Source organism: Acanthaster planci, linkage group LG05 (genome assembly GCF_054643075.1).
Source record: "Acanthaster planci isolate LZ-2023a linkage group LG05, COTS_SCS, whole genome shotgun sequence".
NCBI classification, from domain to species: domain Eukaryota; kingdom Metazoa; phylum Echinodermata; class Asteroidea; order Valvatida; family Acanthasteridae; genus Acanthaster; species Acanthaster planci.
Genome location: NC_141781.1, coordinates 20196063 through 20208960, shown reverse-complemented (window position 1 = coordinate 20208960; position 12898 = coordinate 20196063). Strand labels below are relative to the sequence as shown.

The 12898-nt window shown below is 41.3% G+C and overlaps 1 protein-coding gene across 6 annotated transcripts in view; it reads right to left on the bottom strand.

Moving 5' to 3' along the window:
* LOC147799211 (uncharacterized) overlaps positions 1 to 12898 on the bottom strand; it is a 29411-nt gene that overhangs the window by 1540 nt on the left and 14973 nt on the right. For 5 of the 6 annotated variants that reach the window (XM_087137257.1, XM_087137253.1, XM_087137258.1 and 2 more), the window contains exons 11-14: positions 12163 to 12206; positions 5422 to 5542; positions 1348 to 1439; positions 67 to 144 (exon numbers count right to left, since the gene is read on the bottom strand). The gene's annotated coding sequence lies outside the window, so the exon portion shown is untranslated. Of the gene's footprint in view, positions 1 to 66; positions 145 to 1347; positions 1440 to 5421; positions 5543 to 9043; positions 10614 to 12162; positions 12207 to 12898 lie in introns of those variants that run through there. The other variant, XM_087137254.1, reaches the window with a different exon arrangement.

Sequence of the window (12898 nt, the reverse complement as noted above, 5' to 3'; positions counted from 1 at the left end):
AGCTTTAAACAACAAAATTATTCAGACTCTAGGCAGGTGGCACAATTTAAGAGCATCATTCCTTACCTTGTCATGTGACCTCTGATGGCCAATAAATCTTCCACAGGTGTTTCTGTGACCTGAAGAATGTGTCACTTTTCATTGCTGCATATAAAAAATTTAGAATTAGAAATGAAAAACAAATGAGGTGTGTGGTTGAGGAGCTTTACCTTGTACAAATTTAGTGGATGAGACACCTACACCTGTAGTTTCATGTGTTTGATTTATTTAAAGGCCAAAAATATTCTAAGGTCCTCACATGTGTTCAGGTTAAAAAAAGCCTAGTAGACAAGCTGGGACAAGTCTGAGCTCATTCGCATTTCAAATCTTGTACCTTTAACAATGTCAAATGTTATGAGATGGGGGATTAAACATTTTCCATCACCAAGGAAAGAACATTTTTAATGCACATCTTTCCATACCAGGGGAAGGGTAAAGTTGAAGGAATCCCCCAAACTCTGAAATCTCAGGGAAATATGTCATACAACCGAAAGCTGCCACAAATATAGGAGATGACAGGAAAACTGAGTTGGTAGTAACCCTGGACACAGTCCGGGTATTTTTCGATAAATAAGAGCATTTAGAGTCTCAGAATTTGTTCTCATCGCTCGACTTGGTCTAAAGACTGCAACAAGTCAACCACGCTGATCAACAAACCGCACACATTAATGATGAAGTACACAATTATTGAACACTGGCACAAGAACACATGCAGCTCTGGCCAAAGACACTTTTTAATGGAAGGTGCTGATGAAATCTTGGAAATGTCCCACCGGGTTGCTATGGGATTGACCAATTAGTGCCAAGGTATAAAAGACTGAACTTCACTTGAATAATTGTAAGTTGAAATGATTACCCTGTAAGGTGAATTTCAACATCTGCACTTTTATCACAATTTTATTACACTTCTTTTTGGTAAATAAAGGCTGGGAAACACTAATGTTTACCAAAAATGTTGATGGCCACAAAACTTTTTTTGGCTGCTGTAACTTCACAGGGGGGTTTTCTTTAAATCTAAAAAGAACTTGTAGTTTGAGGTCATTTTGATATATGCATGCCCTAAAGTCTGCTGCAGAAAAAAACTGAGGGGTTCATTAACATGAAGGGCCACCAAAATCATAGAGGTGAATGAAGGAAACTCATCAAAGTGTGAAACCTTTCTGAAGTCATTTTTGGTGTCGTAACTGAAATGGATTTATGAGATGGATATTGAAAGAATCTTTCTACCCGCTTAACAAGAAAAAACATGCTTGAAAATTTTGGGGGGGAAAGTATGCTTATAAAAACTGATATTCCATGTACATGTACCTATCCTTTCCTGACTTGGAATTTGGTTGGTAACCTCTGCAAGCACAGCTCTCTCCATGGCAATAGAGGATGTCATCTGCCGCACGGTTTACCTGCAATGATGCACACACATAAAATCAACTGGATACCTGGATTAGGATGAATGATTGTCTTCAGTTGACCGTCTCGCTCTGAGGAAGCGTGCTCACCTATCTTGGTGGTTTTACACTAGACCACTGGACCACTTAGAGAATGGTTTTGACCACAACCTGGCTGCTTTAACTAGAATTCGGCAAGCTGACCAGAGTTTAGGTCGAACCCGGCAGCCTAAGCAGTGCCAGTTTTTTCTGTTCTGGCAGGTGTCTCCCACTGACCATCTGTTTGTAATGTGTAAGTGACCATATAGACAAGAGGGAGAATTCGATTGAAGGTCATGCAGTCAGCCACGGCAGTTGTATGTCCTTTCTATGTGTGTACGGTTGATACTTTGTTGAGATAATCCATAATCCATAGACAAACATGGCTGCCATCAAGGAAGTTTTTGGCAACATTGCTCCAAATTTGCTTCAAAATTTCAAGACAAGTAGAGATCCAAAGATACAGAAAACAATTTTTAGGGGCTGGTAGCACCGTCAATATACATTGTGTAACTTTTGAGCTTGGAAAAAAGTCTCAATCTCATTTTCAAGGGACATTAGCAATGGGGACTCTCCACACAAAAAGCAATTGCATACCTGCCAACATTGGAAAGAAAGAAATTAGAACGGCCATCGCACATGCAATGCAAACACCTTGGGACGAGCCCCTACTGGGTGGGGTCCAGCGACCGCCTTAGGGCCCCTGGTGGGGTCCAGGGACAATGCTCCCGGAAGCTTCTGGGTTTTAGCTATTTTTAGACACCTGGAAAGGTTATTTAGAACAATACTTAAAAGACAGTAAGTGAAACATGAAACAGAATTTGTCTTTTCCCCCTGCAACTTCCACAACCACCATGCCAAAACAATTTGGGCAGAACCAGCACGTACGTGGTTTGTGTTGTGCGATGTACGATGAGGACGAGTGAACTGCTTAGACAATCAACTCCTACACTGACTAGCTTGTACTCTGACCAACTCGTACACTGACTAGCTTGTACTCTGACCAACTCCTACACTGACTAGCTTGTACTCTGACCAACTCGTACACTGACTAGCTTGTACTCTGACCAACTCCTACACTGACTAGCTTGTACTCTGACCAACTCCTACACTGACTAGCTCGTACTCTCACCAACTCGTACGCTAACTAGCTTGTACTCTGACCAACTCATACACTGACTAGCCTGTACTCTGACCAACTCCTACACAGTACACTGACTAGCTTGTACTCTGACCAACTCATACACTGACTAGCTTGTACTCTGACCAACTCGTACACTGCCTAGCTTGTACTCTGACCAACACGTACATGTACACTGACTAGCTTGTACTCTGACCAACTCCTACACTGACTAGCTCGTACTCTGACCAACTCGTACACTGACTAGCTCGTACTCTGACCAACTCGTACACTGACTAGCTTGTACTCTGACCAACTCCTACACTGACTAGCTTGTATTCTGACCAACACGTACACTGACTAGCTTGTACTCTGACCAACACGTACACTGACTAGCTTGTACTCTGACCAACTCCTACACTGACTAGCTTGTACTCTGACCAACTTGTACACTGACTAGCTTGTACTCTGACCAACTCGTACACTGACTAGCTTGTACTCTGACCAACTCCTACACTGACTAGCTTGTACTCTGACCAACTCGTACACTGACTAGCTTGTACTCTGACCAACATGTACACTGACTAGCTTGTACTCTGACCAACTCGTACACTGACTAGCTCGTACTCTGATCAACTCATACGCTGACCAACTTGTGCACTGCAACTTGACGAGCCACCAGCTTATAGTTTGAACTCTGAAGTCAGATGACAAAGAATGCTTTTTGACTAAATTGCCTGATGCACATAAAAAGCTCCTTTTCAGCTTTCAGAACTACAAATTAAAAACTAATTCACATTAAAAGAACAGCATCAAGATCAGGCTTGTCACCAAGCCAAATTTTGTGCCGGGTAATATTATGACGAAGTGCAGCGACAGGAACTCTCATGGGTCACAGCCAGGGGATTGGGAATAAGGGGGCTGTTTAAGGGCCCCTGGTGGGCACCAGGGGAAAGTTCTGACAAAGAGACTGTCAGTTGATATTACGCATAAACTCTGCCGTACCTTCATGTTATGTACTCCTGCTGGAATGCAACTATACAAATACAGATATTTATTTGTACAGCAGGGTATCAATGCTTGAAGTATTGGGACACTCTGGTGCTGAGCTTTTGTATGTGTCCGTACGTCATGTATGTACATGTACACACCAAATGCAATGTGTGTGTGTAGTGCTGTACATGTACAGTACAGGGAATACTGAATGTGAAGCTTGCCTCATGTGATGGGATGTATGTGGTTGTATGGCCGCCGTCGTTCACTTCAAGGCCTGGATTGGTGCCTTATTTAGTCAAGTGTGGCAGAGCCAGAAATGAGTATGTCAGTAAATACACGTTTTTACATAGAAGTAGTTCCCCTTTAAAAACGTTCAGCTTTAGTTTGGAGTTCTATCTTTTTTAGTAGTGTGCCCCCCTGTTTATTTGTTTAAGACTCAGCATCCCCCATAGAGAGTTGCCATTTGGTCTGGCTACACTCAGTGTAGCAGATCAGCAGAGACCAGTCACCCCCACATGTACTGTTCCACCTGACTGGAGTGTGGTTTTCTGCTTGAACCCTTTTTGGCAAGAACTTCCGTGGTGAGTCTCTAAACTTTTCTTATTCATGTATAAGGTAAAGTTTCTAAACTTTTTGCCAAGGTTTGTCCATTTTCTTTCTGAGTATTAGTTTTCTACTGAAGTTTTCCTAATTTTGTCTAGCTTTAATGCCCAGAAAACACTCACACTCTAAGCTTCTATCATCTTTAAGATCTCTACTTCTTTGATTTTCTCATATTTCCTTACCTTTCTAAATCTTTTGGTGTAGGTATATTAGTTATGTATAAGGATTTCCATTCATTTGCCTCAGAACATGCCTTTCTTTGTCCTCTCTTCCTTAGTTGATTGTTTATTTGGACTTGCCAGGGGATTTGAATACTTAATGAGCCCCATAGGCCTGTGCACAATTTTAGTTGTATGACATGTTAATCCCTGCTCTCATTTCCAGTATGTAGTTCATGTAGGAGAGATTTTGTTTTTCTTGCATGTATGTTCTTTACTTCTCTTATTTTTTACAGATTGAAGTCCGAGTGTAAACTCTTAGGGTCCATTTTACACACTGTGTTGATTTGGGTTTTTAGTCCTTTTAAAATTTTTAGTCTTTTGGTTAAAGTCTTTGTTTTTTAGTCCTTTCGTTTTGGTTTTTTTCATTTTTTTCCAGTACTTTTTCATTAACAAATTCTTTGTTGTCCTTTTTTGAAGTCAAATATTGGTGTCTGAGTCCTGGGTTCAGTTTCCTGCGACCCTTTCCTCAAAGATCCTTGGTTTAGTTAGGAATTTTTTGTTTTGTTGTTTTTCGATTTCTCCATAGCGTGCCATTTTTCCCTGTTACACTTACATGTACCTCAGTGTTTTTTGCTGTTAAAAACAAGGAATTAAAGACAGAAATATCTTATAATTGCTACAGATAGAACATACATGAGACATGAGAAATTTTTGAGATTTTAAAGAAATTCTACGAACTCGGGGAATGAAATATGCGCCAGGCTGTCAGGCTCAAAATTACCCAATGTGCCTGGTGGAGATTACATGTAGAGCTGGATAGCCCTGCCCGCCGCCTGGCGTAGCTACAATCCTGCTCGAAATTTCAAATTAAAAGTCACAAATACAGTTTTATCAAGGAATGTATATGCAAGACTGAGCCACTTACTTTATCATGGTGCCTTGTCATTGATACATGAACACTGCAGTTTGGCCATTACAAAACATCAATACACACAACAGCACACATTCTACCAGACTGGGTGGGTGTCAATTTGGGGGAAAAATCCAAGGCACAATTGCGGTATACCCCGCCACTCACCTTGCCCACCTCGTAGCCATGGATACCAAGTCACACTTCCACGAGACCCACTTCGTATTCCCGAATCCGAGTAGCCGCTCCCCGGGTCCCACATTGGACTTAGAAAATTCTCAGTCTTCCCCTGGTGAGTGGTATGTAATTCAAGTGAGTGCTTCGTTCTCAAAAATGACTTCAATACTGTGTACAACACATAGGGATCCTACATGTACCTTGACACTGCAAGGATAATGCAAAAGTTGAACAACCTCCACTCGACTACGTAGCCATTGGATTTTAAGGGAGTATTTTCATGGGTGGGATATTCTGCAAATCCAACATTTATAGAGGGAAAGGGCAACGGCACACATCGTAACACGTACTGTCGTACTCATGTGATGGCACAATTTGGCTTACGATTGTAATGATCTTGAGTTGGTCAATTGGTCATGTTAATCGTGTTGGCGTATACGTATGGCCATGTTGGCATGCGAGTTGGCACGCGTAGCACATGAGCTCACCAGAATCATGGAGGAAGGAGCCAGAATCCAATTTGTAAAGTCCAAGTTAGACTAGTCCTGCAAGTACATGTGTAATAGTATACTGTAGATAGGCAATGTAAATGCCAAATGACTGAATAATGAAATAATCCATGACCATGTTGCTCAGTTAATGATGCACGAGTATCGGACTACGTAAGGTACGGTCACTGATCGGCTGGTCATGCTCATGAAGCTGGTCACACGATTTTGCCCTCCCCACTGCGCAAACTGTTTGTCTTACCTACAGAATTTCTCCACATACTGGTTCAAGTCACTGTTACATTCTTGAGCAATCTGCATCAATACTATATTTTGGGCTCGTTTATCTCTAAACTAAAACTGGAAATACATAAAGTACTGGCCCAGCTGCCTATCTAGACAGAGTTTGACATGTCGCGTGTACAAACAGCGCCCTCCATTGATATATATATAGCGCCCTCTATTGACACAATAAATAGCGCCCTCTGTTGATATAGAATATAGCGCCCTCTATCGGCCTAGACTAGGCAGGTTTAGAAAATACATAAAGAGCGCCCCCTGCCGAGACTCAAAACTACGATGAAAAACTGCGTAGCGCCCTCTTTTATGTACAACCCGTCTGTCCCCCTGCTCAAAGGAAAACGTGTCTCCCTTGGAAAATGTGTTCTCTCACGACATCACAAGCCTGTCTCCGCCAGATTATATATTCTGTCGCCCAGGTACTTTTGTCCCTCCGGCTTTTCCAAGCAGAAGTTCACATTTTGATGAATGGAGTCCGGGGAAAGCATTTGGGACTTTTCTGCACTTCATTTGCTGTTAGAATACACAATGCCGCGTTTATTATAATGTTTTGCAAAGAATCATTGAGTGGTCGAGTTCGGCGGCCTGTTCTTGACATGGGTTTCTTGTTCTCGCGCTCGAACGGCGGGACACGACTCAAGAACACTGTACTTGGAACAGGACCACACACCATCCCCACGTCAGGGTTTTACAGGAACAAACGGAAAAACTCGTGAGATTTTGATTTTTGAACAGCTGCAAAGTAGAGAGATGGCTTCCAAAGCCATAGACCATGGAGACAAAGTTCTGCAAAATTAAAATTAATTATTTTCCGTAACACAGAAATGAATGTTCCTGTTTATATAGAAAAGAATTCAGCTCATTCAAACCTTCGAATCACCTCTCGGATAACGTACACAAACGCCGCCATGTTGCATGCTTGTGATAACTGGTTGTTTGTTCCCGGCGTTCGAGCGGCCTACCCACGAACAACAAATCGAACTGTTCGTGAACATACGGGAAAAAGCCGCCCGAACTCAGCCAGTATTGTGCGTAAATAAAGTATAGCAGATTCGTTTATTTGTGGTTTTGGTATGAACTCCAATTAGTCGGGACACCGATTCAACATGGCGGCGTTCAGCGCTCAAAAAGCCATCAGGTTTACCCAAAGAAAATCCGAAAATTTTAGAGAGTTTTTGCATTTTTTTGAAAACATTACCGTAAAACTGTCACAAAATTATGAGAAAAAGAAATAAACAGCAGACATTTGCGATAGAAAAAATGATGAAATTTTGTCAATTTATTTTGTCTTCTGTGCGACGCTAGCAATCTGTCTTTTACGATAAAAATATCCGTGAACAACCGCAGACATCTTGACAACCCAAGCAGTTCAGAAAATACACAGGTACGTTAATACAGAAAACTCCTAGCAATTTTGGCCATGAGCTGTTTCTGAAAAATCAGGCACGAAACACTTGACAATTAATGATGTCCCGGAATGTAAAGGCGCTATTGCTGATTCTGTTTGTAAATCTTATTCCCCCAAATCAAATTATTTCCGTCTATCAAAATGATGATTGGTACAAAAAAATTTAATTTGTAGTTATCAGGACATTGGAAAAACTGAGCTTCACAGTTTTCCAAAACCTAAACACAAAATGGTGAAGAGGTCCAATATTTCAGTCACATTTTCTAAAAAAAATTCTAAAGTGAGACACATAACATGCACATCATTTTACCACACTAGGGTTGTATAGAAACTGGCAAGTGTCATAGTAACCCCCCTCCAACTCTCTGAGACACCCCCAATCTCTCACCCCCTTGCCTCAGAGTCGTCCCTTCCTTTGGCAACTTGTACATCATTCAGCTGATTAATTTCTGCGCAAAGTTGTGCAATACATTTGTACCTGAGCAATATACATCATCTAATAATGTTTGACCCCCTCCAGCCAACTGGACTCTGAAACACGACCAACCAATTGCTTGGTCTCACATTCTATGGTGCTCAACCAAGCATGATATCATGAAGTGTACAGTAAGTGAAGTCAGTGAGGTGGCACACCTGGCTGAAGTTTTCAACTTAAGACAAATGTCTGATACTTTCATTTTTTGAGAGGTTTATGGGTATGATACAGTACTACACAGCCACAATGAACAGGGCAGGGTCCTCACACAATGCTTGGTGTAGCATTCCTCCCAACGGGTCCGATTTAATTGGTACCGTTCCAATAGTTGCATTTTCATAGGCCTAAAAATCAAAAATGTTTCGATTTCCATAAAAAGGGGGAAAACCCAGGCAAAAGAAGGCGCCATTTGCCAAAACAGAGGGTACTATTTGCAGAAAAAAATGTTATTTCCAATGTCGAAATGTCACTTGTTTACACACTTGTGTGTTCGTGTACATGTGAAACAAACTCTCTCGTGCGGCTGCTTGTTTTGCTACATGTTTGGGCTCATAAAATGGCCATTCAAATTTCGGAGTTTAATTATTGACATCTTAACTTTCAAGTCACTGTCATCAGTCCTAAATTTCTTTCTTTAATTTAAAGCAAATTTTTAATGTTCATTAAAAGTGCACGGAAAATTAGGGAGGCAAGGGGTATGGTCCGTAAGCCCAATTGTTCAGTACAGTGACGTTGTACTGTACTCACAGCCAAATTGAGTCATGACTTAAGAGGTTTACTTTTGTAAATTGAATACACAATTGGTCAGTTTACTTTTGAAGAAAGACTACAGTTTGCCTTTAATTTGTTTCTTTTTATCTTAACACATTTACTCATATTAAAGTGCATTTCAAAACATTCATGTTTAGGCAAAAAAATACTCGGTCTCCCATCCGGTCCGACCAAAGTTCCAGAATTGATACGGGTTTTCTTTTTTTTGGGGGGGGGTGGGGTTGGCTTTTTAAGACTGGCAAGAGAAATGGAAATGAGTAGGTTATGTAATCAAAGCGCAAGGCAAGTCGTAGCACGTCGCACGTCATGCCGCCATTGTTGCTGATCAGCTGGCTGCCCATGGGCTATGTACTGTTCGTGTTCGACGTCAACATTACGCAGTCGTGACGTTAACGTATCTCAGTATCACTGGGTACGAGCTACCAAAGAATTAGTCTGGTTCCTTGAACAAATTGCCTTTCTGACTTGTGGACTTGGGGAATCAGTCTACTAGCAAGCATTCAGGATGTGCGGAAATAGAGGGCGCTGTTTGAAAATTTTCAGAAAAAATGAAAAAAAATGACGCACACGTTCAAAATCGACGCACGCGCTGACCAGATACCGATTTTTTTTGCCTTACATTAAAGTTGCATGAAATGTTATACTTTAAAATGCAATGGTATAATTTGTAAGAAAACTTACTTACATTTGGAAAGACTGTACATGTTCATGTACATGTCACTCGATACTTCTACTTTCGAGAACTTGGCCGAAAGCTTGTAACTATTGCAAGCTCTTAAGAATTGAATAGTGTTCCCATTCAGGCAGCCAGAATACCAGCACTGTTCAACCTTGTTGCCATTTAGAACCTCACTTTGACAAGTAATTCCTTGGACAAAAATTCTCTTTGCATTTTCCAAGTTGTACATCCGCATAGCATTAGAAAAAAAAGTCTTTCACTTCAAGTTAAAATTATCACCAAAGTGCAGTCACAAATTGGCGTCTCGGCGCCAAAAAGTCATTACTGCGAAAATGTAATTTTAAAAACACTCTAAGGGCCTTACTCTGTGCACGAAAGAAATATTGATTTGATTTACACACTTTTTAATTTTGTTAGTCATAAAACTAGTTTTATTGCAGCCAACATGTTTAAATTTTAACCAGTTGTTTCCCAAATGAATATTTTTCACTAAACACCTTTTAGTGCATTCTAAGGACCGACTGTTTAGCACTGATATGATTTTAATTCGTTTGATATTACCTTGCAAAAAAGCGTTTGTGTGTATGTTAAACAATTGGCAGTTATTGCCACCAGTTTAATTTCTCTTTCAAGTGAAATAAATATTTATTTATTTAAACTAGCAGAACTTAATTGTTTGTACATATATCTATTTGTGAAAATGTAGTCCTTGCCACTTAACCCTTCTTCTAATCTGGACCATTTTACACTGTCAGAGTTACAGTTACATCCGTTTCCCATCTTTAGATTTCACACTGCAAGTCCTGCCAGTCTCAAACATCTTCCAAGGTCCTTAATAAACAAAGTTCCCTCTTGGAGCCTTTAGTCTCAATCTTGTAAGGGCTACACTGGCACTGGCAATATGGAACTTTGAAGCTATGTCCATCATCAACCCCAAGGGACCCTCAGAGCTCCAATACTGATAGTCCCCGCCCTCAGCCATGCGCTCTACCCTTCCTGTCAGCTCTCAGACTTTCAGCTCCAAGGACTTCCACCCTTACCCACCTCCAGTACAGAGTTTGGCTGAAAAAATATTCCAAGTCCAAACAATGGAAGGTTTAACATTTAGAAACGAGCCCATTTTTTTTCAAGAAAGTGCCGCGTTCAAGAAAGAACCTGGGTTCAAATCCAGGTGGGCATGCACAATTTTGCTAAAAAACTTAGTAAAAAAAAAGTCCTTTTCCGGTGTGGCTGTCTCCCAGTCTCAGCGGGCCCCCCTGAATAGCCGGACATTAAACAAACGACTTTCCCGTTGTTGTGCACAGAGATGGCATGACGTATTTTACCATATTTGGTAAGGGGGACCACTGAGACCGGGAGACAACTGAGACCGCCACAAGGGGGACTCAGGGTTTGAACCAGGGTCCCCTGGCCTAGCAGCAAGCAAGCTAACCACCAGGCCGTAGAACTCTCAATGTCGGAACTTATATTTAAAGGTTAGGATTGCGCAATTTCAAAAAGGTCAGAGGGCACAGCTTATTTGCATGTATTTTAATAACAAAACAGAAATTTGAATATGCCAAGACACAGAATACACACAATTATGTAGACCTTGCATGTATTTCAGTAGTTTTAGGTAAAGCGTATATTTGCAACCATTTCTATATTTGCTCTTCAGTATGTTCAGCTGCATATCATGTACCTGTCCCTATATATTCGACTGTTGGTTGGAGCTTGAACACATAACTTGGAGAAAGATTCTGCTAAGATTTAAACGTCAGGTCCTCTAAATTTTTCAATTTAGAGAATATTTGACAAATGTTGGTAGTACGCCTCTTAGTTTATCGTGCTATAAATTTTCTAGGAATATGATGGGCAGTACAGGTACTTGCTTATTTGAATAAGAAATTTAAGGAGACAGGTTTTGGACCAAAGTGATTATTTACATTTGTCTCTTCCATGCCCCTCTTGTCTGTGATGTACATTTACGATAATAAATTTGTACAATTTCACGAAGAAAATAAGGCATACAAATTTGAAATTTCATAAAACAAATTACAAGCAGTAAAATGGTACGATATTAATTCATTTTTCCAGTTTCCTCCAGAATTTGAGAGTTCAATAATTGTTTGGACGAAGGACTTTTCATGGCTCAGTTTACATTTGGAGGGAGCGACTTACAATATGCTTTTTTTTCGATTTCTTTATTCATGTTGAGGTCTGTAAGTACATATTTTCAGCAGCGTTACTGGGCTGACAGAGCCATGCCTGGTCCATGAAGGCAACCCATTCAAGATGCACCAGTGCGTTATACATGTACACAAAAATCTGACATCAACATTTTGCATCTTTTATCTGGGAAGTGCTGCAAACAAGAGCACTGTACAAAGTTGCACAGTCATGGGGAGAAAGCCATAGATGTAGAAAACAAGAGCTTTGATGTCCAGATGAACATCATATCACAGGCACGGTAATGAGAATTTCTATGTGCAGTCTTGGTGTGGTATAATACTGAATACAAGAAATCCATTTGTTTGTTGAAACTGGGGGTGGGTGGGTGGTTCAAGATAATTTCAAACCCAAATTGAAATTAAAAAACCTCGTTTTTCTGAAGGGAAGGCCCGCCACATACCAGAGCTGTCAGGGACCTCTTCGACCTCGCTGATGTTTTTTAGCCTAGGGGAAAAGAAAAACAGCAAGAAATTTTGAGGACATTGTAGTACATGAAGCTTTGAAACTTCTCGTGGTGAAGTTGGCAAGTTAAGAAAACGTTTGCGGTAGCAGCGTGCCGGGATATCTCAATTGCGAGTTTGTGTGGTTCCGAAAAGAACCGGAGGGTATACTCAACGTTTCGGACAGTAATGATCTGTCCATCGTCAGGAGACTGCAGAGGGTCCACCAGTGATGAGGTAGCATGTATGGTGTCTGAAGTCCAACCAAGGGCACTCATCCCGAACATGGGATGCTAGGTGATCAGCAAGGTAGGTCCGTCTAGAGAGCGGAGCACTGGGAAGGTTGTCAGGAGATACAGGAGACCCATAGGCTAGAAACATGTCCTAGGGTAGAGGAGATCCATCAGACTGGGAATGTGAGGATGGGGTGCCAGCTGTCGTTGATCTTGATACTGATGTCTGGGGGGGGGAAACTGTGTTGTGCTTAATAAGGATTCTGATGGCTTCCCTGACGTGGCGAGGGTCTGGTGGTCTTGAGGGTAGGAATGCTTGATGATGGCCGACTTGTCAACTTCTCCTTTCCTGCCGTGGGCGCTGTGTTCATTGAGTCTGGCGGGGAGGTCCCTGCCGGTCTCGCCGATGTACACTTTGCCGCATTGGCAGGGGATCTTGTACACTCCTGGCTAGTGCTGAGGG